This window comes from Mandrillus leucophaeus, unplaced genomic scaffold (assembly GCF_000951045.1).
Source record: "Mandrillus leucophaeus isolate KB7577 unplaced genomic scaffold, Mleu.le_1.0 Scaffold796, whole genome shotgun sequence".
In the NCBI taxonomy this organism is placed as follows: Eukaryota; Metazoa; Chordata; class Mammalia; order Primates; family Cercopithecidae; genus Mandrillus; species Mandrillus leucophaeus.
The window spans coordinates 1,081,420-1,095,032 of NW_012108652.1; positions in this window are offsets into that span (position 1 = coordinate 1,081,420).

Consider the following 13,613-nt stretch of genomic DNA (forward strand, 5'->3'; position numbering starts at 1 on the left):
CTGACCTCAAGTGACCCACCTACCTTGGCCTCCCAAAGTGCTGGGATTACAGGCATGAGCCGCTGTGTCTGGCCTGGGGCTGTTTTACCAATGCCAATTACTCTTTACCTTGGCAGGTGTTCATCACTAGTTCTCTTTTGTGGGATGGTTTTCTGTGTTCTCTGCCTTCCTCTCCACCCACAGGGATTTTTGCACTGTAGTTTCCTTGTGTTTGTAATGCTCTTACTGGCTAACCTCAGTTCTTACCCTGCTAGACTCATGCAGTTTCCTTCCCAGAGCAGGCAAAATGATGGAAAATGGGAAAATTCATGCATCTAGGGCCAGCTAAATGCTGGAGGTGTAGGCCATTTTGCCTGTAAGTGTCTGTTCTTGCTCTACCATTATGGGCTGTTCCAGTGGTCTCCTGCTTACAGATTCCTTTAGAGTGCCTTCATTTCTTCATGCATGGAGAAATACCTGGAGACATGTCAGAGCTTCCCCAAATACTCTCATCAATTTGCCTACAGAGTGTTGCCACTCAGCAAACTTCCACCTAAGAAGTGAACTATCTCTTGGAGAAAACTTTCATCTCTGAGTGGTCCTCTTAGGGTCCCCTTTCCTTGGCTTGCTTTTAGGGAAACACACCCCTGTCCTCTCATGTAGGTGAAGGGAGACACCATGGTATTCTCTTCCTTGAATTCATTTCAAAGACTCCCCCTCTTCAGTGAATCTCTAATCTTCTCCTAAGTAATCACTGTGTACATTTGCAAGCTTATATTTTACTAGACAAGATGTATACCAAAGGAATAATCTACACATAATCTGTGGATTACAATTGTTGTGTGGCAGTATGGATTTCTGACTCCCCTCCCCTCATCTCCCCACCACATGTCTCATGTCAAGACTGACTCCCATTGAGAGCCAGAATACAAGGCTGTGGCAAATTTGATTCAAAAAGGAGACAGGTATTCTTTAGTACAATAAAGTGCAAACAATATACTAATATGTGGTAGTATGAAGAAGCTAATGGCCTTATACTGAAAATGTAAAAGACCGACCTTAATGAAGATTTTTTTCTCTTCTCTCTTCTGCCTTCAGCAACTGAAAATCTCTGCAACAACTTGGCAATGGAATGTGAAGGAGCCGAACAAGGAAGGACCAGACAACTGACTCACAGGGTTTGGTTGAAGGAGATGAGGGCAAGGAGAAAAGGGATATGAAGAGGGTTGTAGAGGCTGTGGGAGGAAGGAGATAGAAAAGGCCTTCGGCAAAGATACTTTTCTGCCTACATCTATGTTGGCCATATGGGGATGCCATAAATACCTTGAACACTGGAGGAGCTAGGTGTGGCACCAGACATCAAGATGGCCCTCAAGGATTCTAGCCTCCTGGTATTCATATTCTTATATAGTCTCCTCCAACATTGAAAAGGGCTGACCTGTGTAACCAATAGGATATTGTGGGAATGATGGAGTTTGTCTTTTGAGGCTAGATCATGAAAGACATGTGGTTCTTGGACCACTTAATCATGGAGAAGACGGCTGCCATGTTGTGAAGACTCTCAAGCAGCTCTGTGGAGAGGTCCATAGGTGAGGAACTGAGACCCCCCTCCAAGTGAGCAATCTTGGAGGTGGATCCTTTCCTCTCATTCAGGCCTTCAGATGACTACAGCCTGGGCTGGTAACTTGACTACAACCTTATGGGGAACCCTAAGGCAACACCAGCTAAGATTCTCCTGAATTCCTCACCCGAAGAAACTATGAGATAATAAATCTGTGTTGGTTTAAGCCACTGTGTATTGAGATAACTAATTATGTGGCAATAGAAAACTAATACACTAAGAGATGAATTAAATAGAGAATCCACTCCAAGATTCCACTGTCCATTTGTTTATTCTTTTAAATTCTGTGTCTGCCCGACTGGCCCACAAGACTCTAGGATTATCAAGTATACTACCCTACCCTTACATAATAAAGGGTGTAGGCTGGGTGACGTGGCTTATACTGGTAATCCTAGTGCTTTGGAAGGCTGAGGTGGGAGGATCACTTGAGGCCACGAGATCAAGATCAGCCTGGGCAACATCGTGAGGCCAGGAGATCAAGACCAGCCTGGGTGACGGAGTCAGACTCTGTCTCTAGAAGTAAGCAAACAGATAGTTAAATAAATAAATAAAATAAAGGGTGTGGTGTTTGGGTTACAATTTTAAGTGCCGAAAGGAGAAATATAAGATACAATGAAATGATATAACTCATTAACACTGTTATTATTTACATGTAAAAGTAACTAAATACAGTTGTGAGATACTGAATAATATGAGTAAAATTATATGGTGTGCACCTGTCATACAGTCATCAGTTTCACATGCTCCTGCTGAAAATAGCTGAGCCCTTAGTTCCTCGGTACCATTGACCTTTTCTTTAAAAAAAAAAAATTAAATCTATTTCTACTGTAATTTGCTATCACATATTGTCTCCTCTCCCTTTTAAAAACAACGTTATTTCTCTCTCTTTTTATAATAGAGTATTCTGAAATCTTCTGTTTGTATTCTACATTGCAGCTTCATTTCAAATCCAAATCCTTACAATTGGCATTGCTTAGCAAATTAACAATGATATACTTCGGTAGCTATCATGTTATGATTGCTATTGTTTTATGTAACAATTTGGCAATTGCATAAAAAGACATGTATCAATGATTCTAATAATTGAAATGCCATTTCCAGTTCCCCTTTAAGTGGAGGAAAACCTATTCAAATTAATTCATTTTTAAAAACCCCACTGTTGCAAGGCAATTTTAACAGAATGATACCACTATCTCCCTTGCTCAGAGGTTGCTATTTACATATTTAACATTCTGAATCTCTAAAGGGAGTTCAATACCATGTAAGCATTAGCATAAGGCAAGCATGTGAACCAGATACATCTACCTATCGCTTTTTACTTGGTGTTTTTCCTCCTTTAACTTTGTCATCAAACTCAGAAACCGTCAGCTTCTGGCTCCCTCTTGTGGACAAATGCTCCTACTGTTTTTGGCAGCTCCCTTGTTTAGGGAAGTTTGAAAAAACGAATCATTTTCCTATTTATTTACGCAAAATAATTTGAATTTCTGAAATAGTGTGACATTTGTTGCTCAGTTACAGAATTGGGGAACTGAGAGAAATTTCTATTAAAGCAAGCATAAGACATTAAAAAAAAAAAACACTCCCGATAAAGCAATGAAATTCCTACTACATTTTTGATTTGTTAGATGGGATTGTTGGTTCTAACTTGTATTGATAATAATTAATTGCAAGAATACCAATCATGTCTGCTTCCTTCCTTCTCAATTTAGGACTTGACTAACGGGGAGGCTTCCATTCAGCATTTGTTTTCCCAGCTCCAGGGTCAGGACTCACCGTGATCACTGGAGCCCCCGCGGTCTGCCACTGCAGGATGGGTCCTCCAACACAATTCCATAACCCATCCTACTGCCATTCCTTTCCTAGCGTCTCCTACAACAGTGTTCTCCTTTGGGCCATCCTCCTCATCCTGTCCTCCACTGACACATTAATTTTCCTTCTTGTGTTCAGGAAAGATTAATTGAGCATCAGTGAGCATTTAAGATGAGCTGGGGTCTGAGTAACAGTAGAGGGATTAGCACAGGGCTAATGTGATAATAGGGCTTAATGAGTCAGGGTATAACCCATGCCCAGACCATACAAAGCTAGGAAAAAAATTAGGCTCATAGCAGTGGTCATGTAAATTATTTCTTTGACTGTATACCTGTCTTTGTGAGATCTCCAGCCGCTTCCAGGTGTCCCTATCTCAACTATTTCTGGGAGTTCCTGTAAATTCCCATAGGTGTTCAAACAGTTTTCTTGGCCACCACACAAACACTTTCCTTTCTTTAGCTGGACTCTAGGAGATGCAGGCTGCCACGTGTTGCTTGTTTGTGTATATGTAGGTGTCTCATGAATGTGTTGCCCTGAGTGTGCTGCTCTTGCCTTGTTAAGGCCAGCTGAGGTCGCTGGGGCAATGCTCTGTGTCGAGAGATGTCTTGGTCACTGCTGATGTGCTAGTGCTCTAGGTATGTCAAGGCTTCGCCAAGTTTTTTGACTTTTTAGATCTGTGTTGGCTTCATTTCCAAATGCGAAAAAATCCCACTCTTGTTCTATAGTCTCCCAAAGTTCAAAAGTAGTGCTGTTTTGTGTGCTCAGTATCTCTCAGACCTTTGAGCTAGGCAGCTGTCTTATATTTCTGCCAAAGGCTCCTCCCCTCGGGTTCCCGGAGAGACAGAAGGAAGAGAGAGAGCCTATGAGGAAGAGAGGAAGTCACAGAACGAGATGAGACACACTCGCTTTATATCACTCCTCACACTCTTTTACTCAGGGCATTTTTATTAGATGAAACAGTAAACGTCACTTCTCTTTCTTTGCTCTAAAGCTATTTTTAATTTTCTCAAACTGATTCCTTGTGGCTCTGATTCATCCATTTTCCAGAAATGCTCAGGCACGTCTGCATCTAGGAAGAATGCAACTTAGGTGTGTGTGGGATTCTCTCCATATTAGTTAATGGTGACAAAGGCGATAGTGGACAGTGGTGACCAGGTTATGAGGAGGGAAGGAACATCTTTAGAGGAAAAATATTGGCAGCCCCCATATTTCTAAAATATTGCAGAAATTGCTCTTTTGGGGGGAGTACATCCATGAAAACTTTCAGTACAGTTTCAAAAGTGCTTGAATGTATCATGAGAGCATAATACTAAAAATCTCACACTATTCTGTCTTATAAAGTACTCCCACTTTGTGATGTGTTCAGCAAACATGCTAAATTATTATTAAGCTCATCGTTTACAAATACTAAAGTTATAAGACACCTAATGGTCAAACAAATGCATATATAAGTAAATAGGCATTACCTAAAGGCATTATCTGTTATTAGAATCATCGGTACATATTCTTTTATGCAATTGCCAAATTGCCAGATTATTACATAATACAATAGAAAGCATAACAAGGTATGCTAATTTGACTGCTTAGCTAGGAATTTGCATAAAGACATTTTTGTTTCTTCTATTTTGCAAGGTAATTATGTTAAAATGCTCCCACCTCCCCATCTCTGCTGCTCACATTTTATGGCCCAAAAATACAAAAACAGATTCTCCTGATATTTACAGTATTGCGAAGTGGAGGCAACCTATTTAGTTTTGAACTCAGATGCCCCAATTTTCTAGCTGAATCGCCTAGGACGAGTTCTCTCAATAGTCTGAGCCTCAATTTCCTGATGTTAGGACATTGGATAAATAACACTAGTGGTACCTACCTTATAGGTGGCAAGACTTAACTGAGTTCATCAATAAAACCAAGGACAGTTACTAAGGCAAAATAAAACTTTTCTCCCTATATAAAAGTAAGTTTTTGTATGTCAGTTATTCCTCAATAAAGCTGTTAACTAAAATGAGAGACGTTTTTAAAATGAAAGTTGTCTTACTGGAAGAAAATGTTAAGTTCGACTCCTGAAAAATCTTAGCTTTCTTTCAAAGAAGGTAAAGTTCTGAGAAAGACAGGAGGGCTGTGCTTCCTGCTGCACACTATGGAATGAGTGTCTGGGGACAACATGAGTGGGGACCATAAAGTGTCCCTTCTGATGAATTTGTATCATCACTTTACTCTTTCACTTGAGCCAGCACTGACCAATACAGTAGCCACTGGCCACACGTGGCTATTGAGCACTTGTAATGTGTCTAAGCTGAATTGAGATGTAGTGTCAGTATAAAATGCACATCAGATTTTGAAGACTTTATATTAAAAAAGAATGTGAAATAGTTTATTAAAAGTTTAGAAACATTGATTACATGTTAAATCGGTAATATTTTATATACCTATTTTTAAAAAGAAATATGAAAGTTATTTTTGCCTGTTTCTTTTTACTTTTTAAATTGTGACTGCTAGAAAACTTAAAATTATATATGTATTTTGAATTAGATTTTTATCAAACAGTGCTGTGAGCCACATACATTTTCACCTTTCCTTGATGACCCGAAGATACACAGAGAGGGCATACTTTCTGGAAGATTGGATTTAGACCTTATGACTTTAAATCTGGACACCATCGATAAATAGCTGTGTGGTCATGGACAGGCATGTTAATGTCAGAATCTCAGGATTTTGTATTTTTTATTTTTTCCAGAAGCAGAAGGGTGATATTATTATGTGAGTCCACAAATAGAGTTGTGCAAGAAATACAGGTTTATTTTTTCATAACTGGAGTTAATTTCTATTATGAATGTCTAATTTATCTATTAAGGAAAACAATCTCAGTTAATTCAGGTTCACTTAGCCCATATACACAAAATCTTCCCTCTTCCTTGAGTAGCCCTAAGGTAAGGAGGCAAAGAGTATTTGATCCTGGATGTCATCATCTCTCTCTCCTAGGGACACTCTCTTGACTGCCTGGGGTTTAGTCATCATCACTGCTGTTTCTTTCTCATTCCCACTGCAAGGCCTCATTAGGAATCCTAGTTCTCTTTTCCATAACAGATCCAACGTGGAATTTATGGAAAACAGTCCCCAAGCTACAGAACATACTTCATAGGTGTATTAAGAAGAATAAACAAGGTGATCCTTGTAAAGTGCTTAGCACAATGCCTGATATAAATGAAGCCTCTAATAAAAGTAGTTAATATTACTAATGCTGTTGATGCAGATGTTCTGGCTTTCAGGCAGTGCACTTTGAGTTTCTAGAAATTTAGCTGCCAGAAAAGAGGTGAGTAAGGGTGTCATTTTCTGTTGCTTCTTTTTCAGTAGTTCAGAGTTAGGAGAGCAAATGTATACACTGAGGGGAACAGTGCAGTGTTGAGGGGGTTGAGGTTTGGGGACAAAACAAAACGTTAGTCTACAATTACTCCCTGGTTTTGATCAAGAGTTTAGCAGCTAGGATTGGTGCTGGGAAGACACCACCACATGTGGGTGGTGGTAGCTGGGTGAAGACTGGTAGACCTTCTAACATTGGAGGGTACCATGGCAGAAATAACAATACCACAAACATCTACTAAGTGTCTCTGACATGTCAATAATGTGATAGGTGGTGTGGAGGATACACAAGAAGTGGAAGTCATAGTCCATGTATTTGAATAACTTACAACTGGATAAACACAAAATCCACATTGCATTTCTAGAATGAGTGATGAGGATAAGTTGGAAGGCTGACTGTTTCTGCATGATCTTGTGTGATGGCGATGCTTTGGTGGAGATGTCAAAGCTCAGGATTAATACTAAAATGTTGGCTGGGCGCAGTGGCTCGCGCCTGTAATCCCAGCACTTTGGGAGGCTGAGGCGGGCGGATCACCTGAAGTTGGGAGTTTGAGACTAGCCTGACCAACATGGAGTAACCCCCCATCTCTACTAAAAATACAAAGTTAGCTGGGCATGGTGGCACTTGGGAGGCTGAGGCAGGAGAGTTGCTTGAACTTGGGAGGCGGAGGTTGCAGTGAGCCAAGATCGTGCCATTGCATTCCAGCCTGGGCAACAAGAGCAAAACTCCATCTCAAAAACAAACAAACAAACAAACAAACAACCTAAAATGTCAGATATAGAAACTCAATTTGTTAGTGTGCTTTGAGCCAATATGGCTACCAGAAACTTATTCTTTGGGCAATATGATGGATAATCAGAATATTGATGTATTAATTTACAGTGAAGGATATTCCTTTCAAGAGAGGAGAATGCTTGCACAAAATTTAGTGACAGCTAATACCCACCAGAAGATAAAATAAATAGTTCTTTAATTTTCATTAATATTCATTTATTGACATTCATTTTATCATCTGGTGAATTCTAGCTGATACTAAAAATTAGTTTAAGTTTATAGAACAAATTCTTTAGCATCAAAAATTTTATCAACTAATTACATTAAAAATATGCAGATTGGGGAAAGACTACTGATATTAAAATGTTAGCAGTTACATTATCTCATATTAAGAAATCTTATATCAGTTTGAGGAAAAGCAGTGTTTTGCAAAAGCATGGTTTGAAAACCACTGCTACAAATATTGAATGATTTAACACTATCTTGATGATTCTCTGTTTTGCACTTATATTTATTAAGGGGTTAAGACATGATCTGACCTTTGAATGAGGTATTAGATTTGGATTAGAATTAAGAAATAGGACATATAAGCCAGAGAATGAATAAAGTGTAGGTGAAAGGAGATGTGCAGACAGGCTTTTAGTAGAACGCAGAGAGGAATCAAATTAGAGACTAACAGGAGGGAATGTTGTCTGGAGGCTGATTTGATAGACGATGTATCATATAGACAATTTGATAGACGATGTATCATATTAAATTGCAAAGTGGCATGAAGAGAATGATGCTTGTCAGAAGAAACCTGAGCTAAAAGTTTTTCACCTCACGAGTTCCGTTTCCAAAATGTTAAAGTTTCAGATCATAAAGAGTGGTTATTTTGGCCGGGCGCGGTGGCTCAAGCCTGTAATCCCAGCACTTTGGGAGGCCGAGACGGGCGGATCATGAGGTCAGGAGATCGAGACCATCCTGGCTAACACAGTGAAACCCCGTCTCTACTAAAAAATACAAAAAACTAGCCGGGCGAGGTGGCGGGCGCCTGTAGTCCCAGCTACTCTGGAGGCTGAGGCAGGAGAATGGCGGGAACCCGGGAGGCGGAGCTTGCCGTGAGCCGAGATCCGGCCACTGCACTCCCTCCAGCCTAGGCGACAGAACGAGACTCCATCTCAAAAAAAAAAAAAAAAAAAAAAAAAAGAGTGGTCATTTTGTGTTTAACTTCTCAAGCACTTCTTAAGAGTCACCTTAAAAGCAGTTTTTTAAAACATTGTTTAGAGAATCAGCTATTTTGAATTATTGTACAAGCTATAAATGTCTGATTTTAAAACCCCCTTTGCCTCTCAAAGTTGTCATTTTTAGATAATTTTTTAATAGGCTCTGAGGTAGAAGGTAGCATATGCTGCTAACACACCTAATCTAGAGTTATTACCCAATCTTCTGGTTTCAATAGTTCCTCCCCATCTCTTCTAAATTTCATTTCATAAAATCAAATTGAGTTATAGGATATTAAAACTGTAAGTGATCTTGATTCACATGGTTATATCTTTGTGTGTTCTTTTTTGTTTTGTTTTTGTTTTGAATTCTTGAAAGGATTAAAAGAAATACAATACAAAGTAATCTTTGTTTTTCTAGGTGTTTCCTAGGGACTACACCAACATTATAATCTGGTCAAATTTCAACATTCTTCTTATGCGCTGTATCTAGAGTTAGAACTTGTGTACTTTTCTGGCATCTGGATAAAGATTGCTTTATCCAGTCCTTTACTTACTAATTTTGCACTCGATTTTATAGAGTCCATCCTCCAGACAAATGAACAGAATATGGGATATATATTTTCATGTCATAATTTTGGTCAATGTAGCAATACTGCTTCTCTGCCTTCACTGTGTATTCTTCAGTGCCAACTTGGCTAGGCCACAGGACCCGAATATTTGGTCAAACACTAGTCTAGATGTTGCTGTGAAGGTATTTTTTAGATAGAATGAACATTTAAATCAGTGGACTTTGAGTACAGTAGATTACCCCCCATAATGTGGGTGGACCTCCCTCTATCAGGTTAAGGCCTGAAGAGCAAAAATACCGACTCCATGAGGAAGAGGAAGAGGAAGTTCTGCCTGCCACCTGCCTTCAGATTTGAGCTGCAACACCAACTCTTCTTGGTGCCCAGCCTGCTAGCATACCCTGCAGATTTTCGACTTGCCAGCCTACACAATTGCATGAGCCAATTTCTTAAAATAAATCTCTCTTTCCATATATATATTTCCTATTTGTTCTCTTTCTCTGGAGAGCCCTGGCTAGTACAATCAGTCAAGTATGATTAATGATCTACCTCTGGCCAAAATTCATCACTATTCCTACAGGTTAGAGTTTAATGTAAAAGTATGAGACTGAAGTCACATTTCATAGTTGCAGAAGTCAGTCTTCATGAATAAAGAGAATAAAAATGGAAACCCCAAAACGAGAAGAGAATTTACTCTACATGATCTTATTATTGCTCAAGAACTCACCCCCTCAAGTAAGAGAATATTTCACAGTATCAGGGGTTAGTTACCGTTGGAAGCAGAGTCAGGTTTTGCCTGCACAGTTTGGGGACCTTCCTTTAAGAAGTTAATACAAAAGTACTAAAATGAAATTAGGTATGAAGTGAATATTTATATAGATTGAGAAAAAGAATCATAACAATTTACAAAATTTTAAAAGCTGAAAAATACTGTAAACACAACAAAATCCAGAAAGGAAATGTATACTTTTAATTAACATATATACTTAGTATATATCAATATGTATAATTAATACATACTTTTAATCGCCTGATCGATGTTTATTACTCTCTCCTCCTCCAGTTTTTGTTGTGTATTTTTGGTTGCCCCTTCAGAATAGAAAGGCAATTTAGTTCATACATTTCAAACTATGTTTCTCCTCCATTACCAATAAACTTCTGCGTTAGTCCAATCTCACATTGCTAGAAAAAAATACCTGAGACTGGGTAATTAATAAAGAAAAGCAGGAGGAAGAGAGAAAGAGTGGGGAGTTGCTATACACTTTTTAACAACAAGATCTTGTGAGAACTCTATCACGAGAACAGCACCAAAGGGGGAAATCCGCCCCCCTGATCCAATCACCTCCCTCCAGGCCCCACCTCCAACACTGGGAGTTACAATTCCACATGAATTTGGGCAGGACCACAGATCCAAACCATATCAACTTCCATGCCAGATACTGTAAGACACACTCACATGGAGATAGGACCTCTGGTCTGAGCCTTTATGTGACCACATTGTATGAATGTGTGCAGCGTTTACAGGAAAGATGTATTTTTGAAAGTCTTTTCTGTATGACTGGCAGTAACTTAACTATATATTGAAGCAGTTGCAAACCACATAAATATATGCCACATGACCTTAAACGTAGCCTTAAGCAGATCCTAAAAATGCCACGGCCACGTCAATACCACTCTACCTGAGGAGACAGGCAATGGGAGGAAACTCACAGTGGAAAGAGACAGAGGTCATCCTAAGAGAAAGTATCTCCATTTGGTAAATTTACAAAACCTTATGATTATGTGAATGTGGCCTTGGAAAGGACCTGGGTAAATGAGAGATCCCAAAGCTTCAGCACTGGCTACTGTAGATACATCACACCCGTCTCTTTTCGCGCTTCAAGATAATTTTTTAAAGACTCATTTAATAATATATATTCCTGCTACTGGAATTATTGGGTGAAATTTTCTGTAATTAACTGTAAATATTTATACTGTGAGTATGGGAACTCCACGTGAATAGAAATGAAATATCTTTAAATCACACATTTGCAATGAATATTTCAGAGCAGTGTAATTGAATCTTGTGTATAATTATGACAGACATACAAAAATAGTTCTCTCTTTAAAGAATGTCTTTTTGTTTTTTGTCCTAGAAGGGCACAGGAAAGGAGCAAGAAAAAAGTTAAACAGGTTTTGTCAGGGGAGGTTGACTTTAGAACAAAATACGTAGTGAAGCCATTCACAGTTAGAAATTATTTCAAAAGAAAATTGCCGTTGGCTTTCAAATGGAAATTTCAGGAAGAAAATGTTAATAAAAATGTAATGGTTATAATGGCAACCCTAATGATGGTGATGTTATGTGTGTGTTATTATATGAATGATTATCATAATCTATGACACCTATTTTAGTACATTAAGAGGTAGAATGGAGTGGTGCTTATGAGGTCATGATTTATTCTCTCTTCCTTAGCTCTTTGAAATGACTTTGCTATTATTTCTAAATTCTCATTCTATAATAGGGCCATGCACATCTGACACAGAGAATCAGATTGAAAGGAACATTAAGTCAGCTTCAATTCCGCTTTCATTATTCACAGGACTAAAGACTCTTCCAGTTAAAATCAGTTCTTTGGCATCTTCTTATTGATTCTGAAAAAGGCTTATATATAAATTTATATAGGAATCTGTGGCAGCCCGGTGCTTTAATTTCCCTCTTTCCAAACTGTTCCTTTCAACACTAATGTCCTTATATAGCCCCCCACCACAAGGACTCTGGGTTTGGTCATGTAACTTGCTGTGGTTATCAGTGGACATCAGCCAGTGTGACACAAGCAAGGCTTGTTGAGGGCTTTCACATTCAAGTTGTCTTCTTAGAAAACTCCATCTTGGAACCCAGATATTGTACTGTAAGAAAGTACAGGCTATATCACTGAAGAGAAACACCATGTGGAATATCCCTGCACGTCCTCACTCAAATCTCATGTCGAATTGTAATTCCCCTTGTGTTGGCCGAGGGACCTGTTGGAAGGTGATTGAATCACGGGGGCAGTTTCCCCTTGTTGTTCTTGTGATAGTGAGTGAGTTCTCAAGAGATCTGGTTGTTTGAAAGTGTGTAGCACTTCCACCTTTGCACGTGCTCTGTCTCTCCTGTTGCCATGTGAAGATGTGCTTGCTTCCCCTTCATATTCTGTCATGATTATAAGTTTCTTGAGGCCTCCCCAGCCATGCTTCCTGTACAGCCTGTGAAACTGTGAGTCGATTAAATCTCTTTTCTTTATAAAGTAGCCAGTCTCATGTAGTTCTTTATAGCAGTGTGAGAACAGACTAATATAGGTCCCCAAGGGTGAGACACCACATGAAGAAAGAGACTATTTGAACGAAAACCAAAGTGCCCCAGCCAAGTTTCCAGTTGAGTGTAGTCATGTGAGAGACCTCAGTTATCAATACATGGAACAGAACAACCCAGTGAACACAGAGAAATGTGAAAAATAATATAGCATTGTGCTTTTAAACCAGTAGAATCCCCAGGGAATGCTTATGTTTCATAAATCCACTCCTAAGTATTACCTTTGGATTACTTACCAATTTCAGGACTTCTCTGAAAATGTGCAAAGATTTTTGTCATTGCCACTTAACTAAAAAATACTTAACAGGACATCTCTTCAGGACACAGCAAACATTTCCTCCAACAAATTTCATGTTTACTTAGTCTATAAAAGTTGCTTAAAATTACCAAAAATTCAGATTTTCTAGTTTTAACAAATTGGCACAGTGACTGTATGTATTTCTGTTGTTTTCCCTTCAAATGTTATACATTTTGGAATGAAGACAGTCTCTATAATGGATGGAAATTAAGATAGAGATCTATGATTCAAAATGAAAGATGCTCATACTTTTGAAATTTGAAGGGATCTTAGAGATTATTTTAAAATGTTGGGATTACAGACCTACTTGAGAATCTGAAGTAATGGATATTTTTCCCAGAAAAATGCATATGCTCTGGTGTGTTCACAATACATACCCAGAATCACAGAATCTTAGTGTTTTTAGATCTCTTGAAGCCCATTAGTATACTCCAGTCTAATAGGGGGAAAACCTGGATCTGGTCTGTCCATTTCTCTTCACTTTATTCATAAAGTTATCAAGCCAAGGTGACATACTGAACTAGTAGTAGATCTAGGATTATAAGTAACAACTTTTACCTTAATAAGCTACTGTTCCCTATGTCTTCTCTGATTTCTTTCTTTCTCCCATACCACCATCATAAAACAGATAACTTACTAGTTTCCAAGTCTCGTTAACAGGAATAGTTTTGG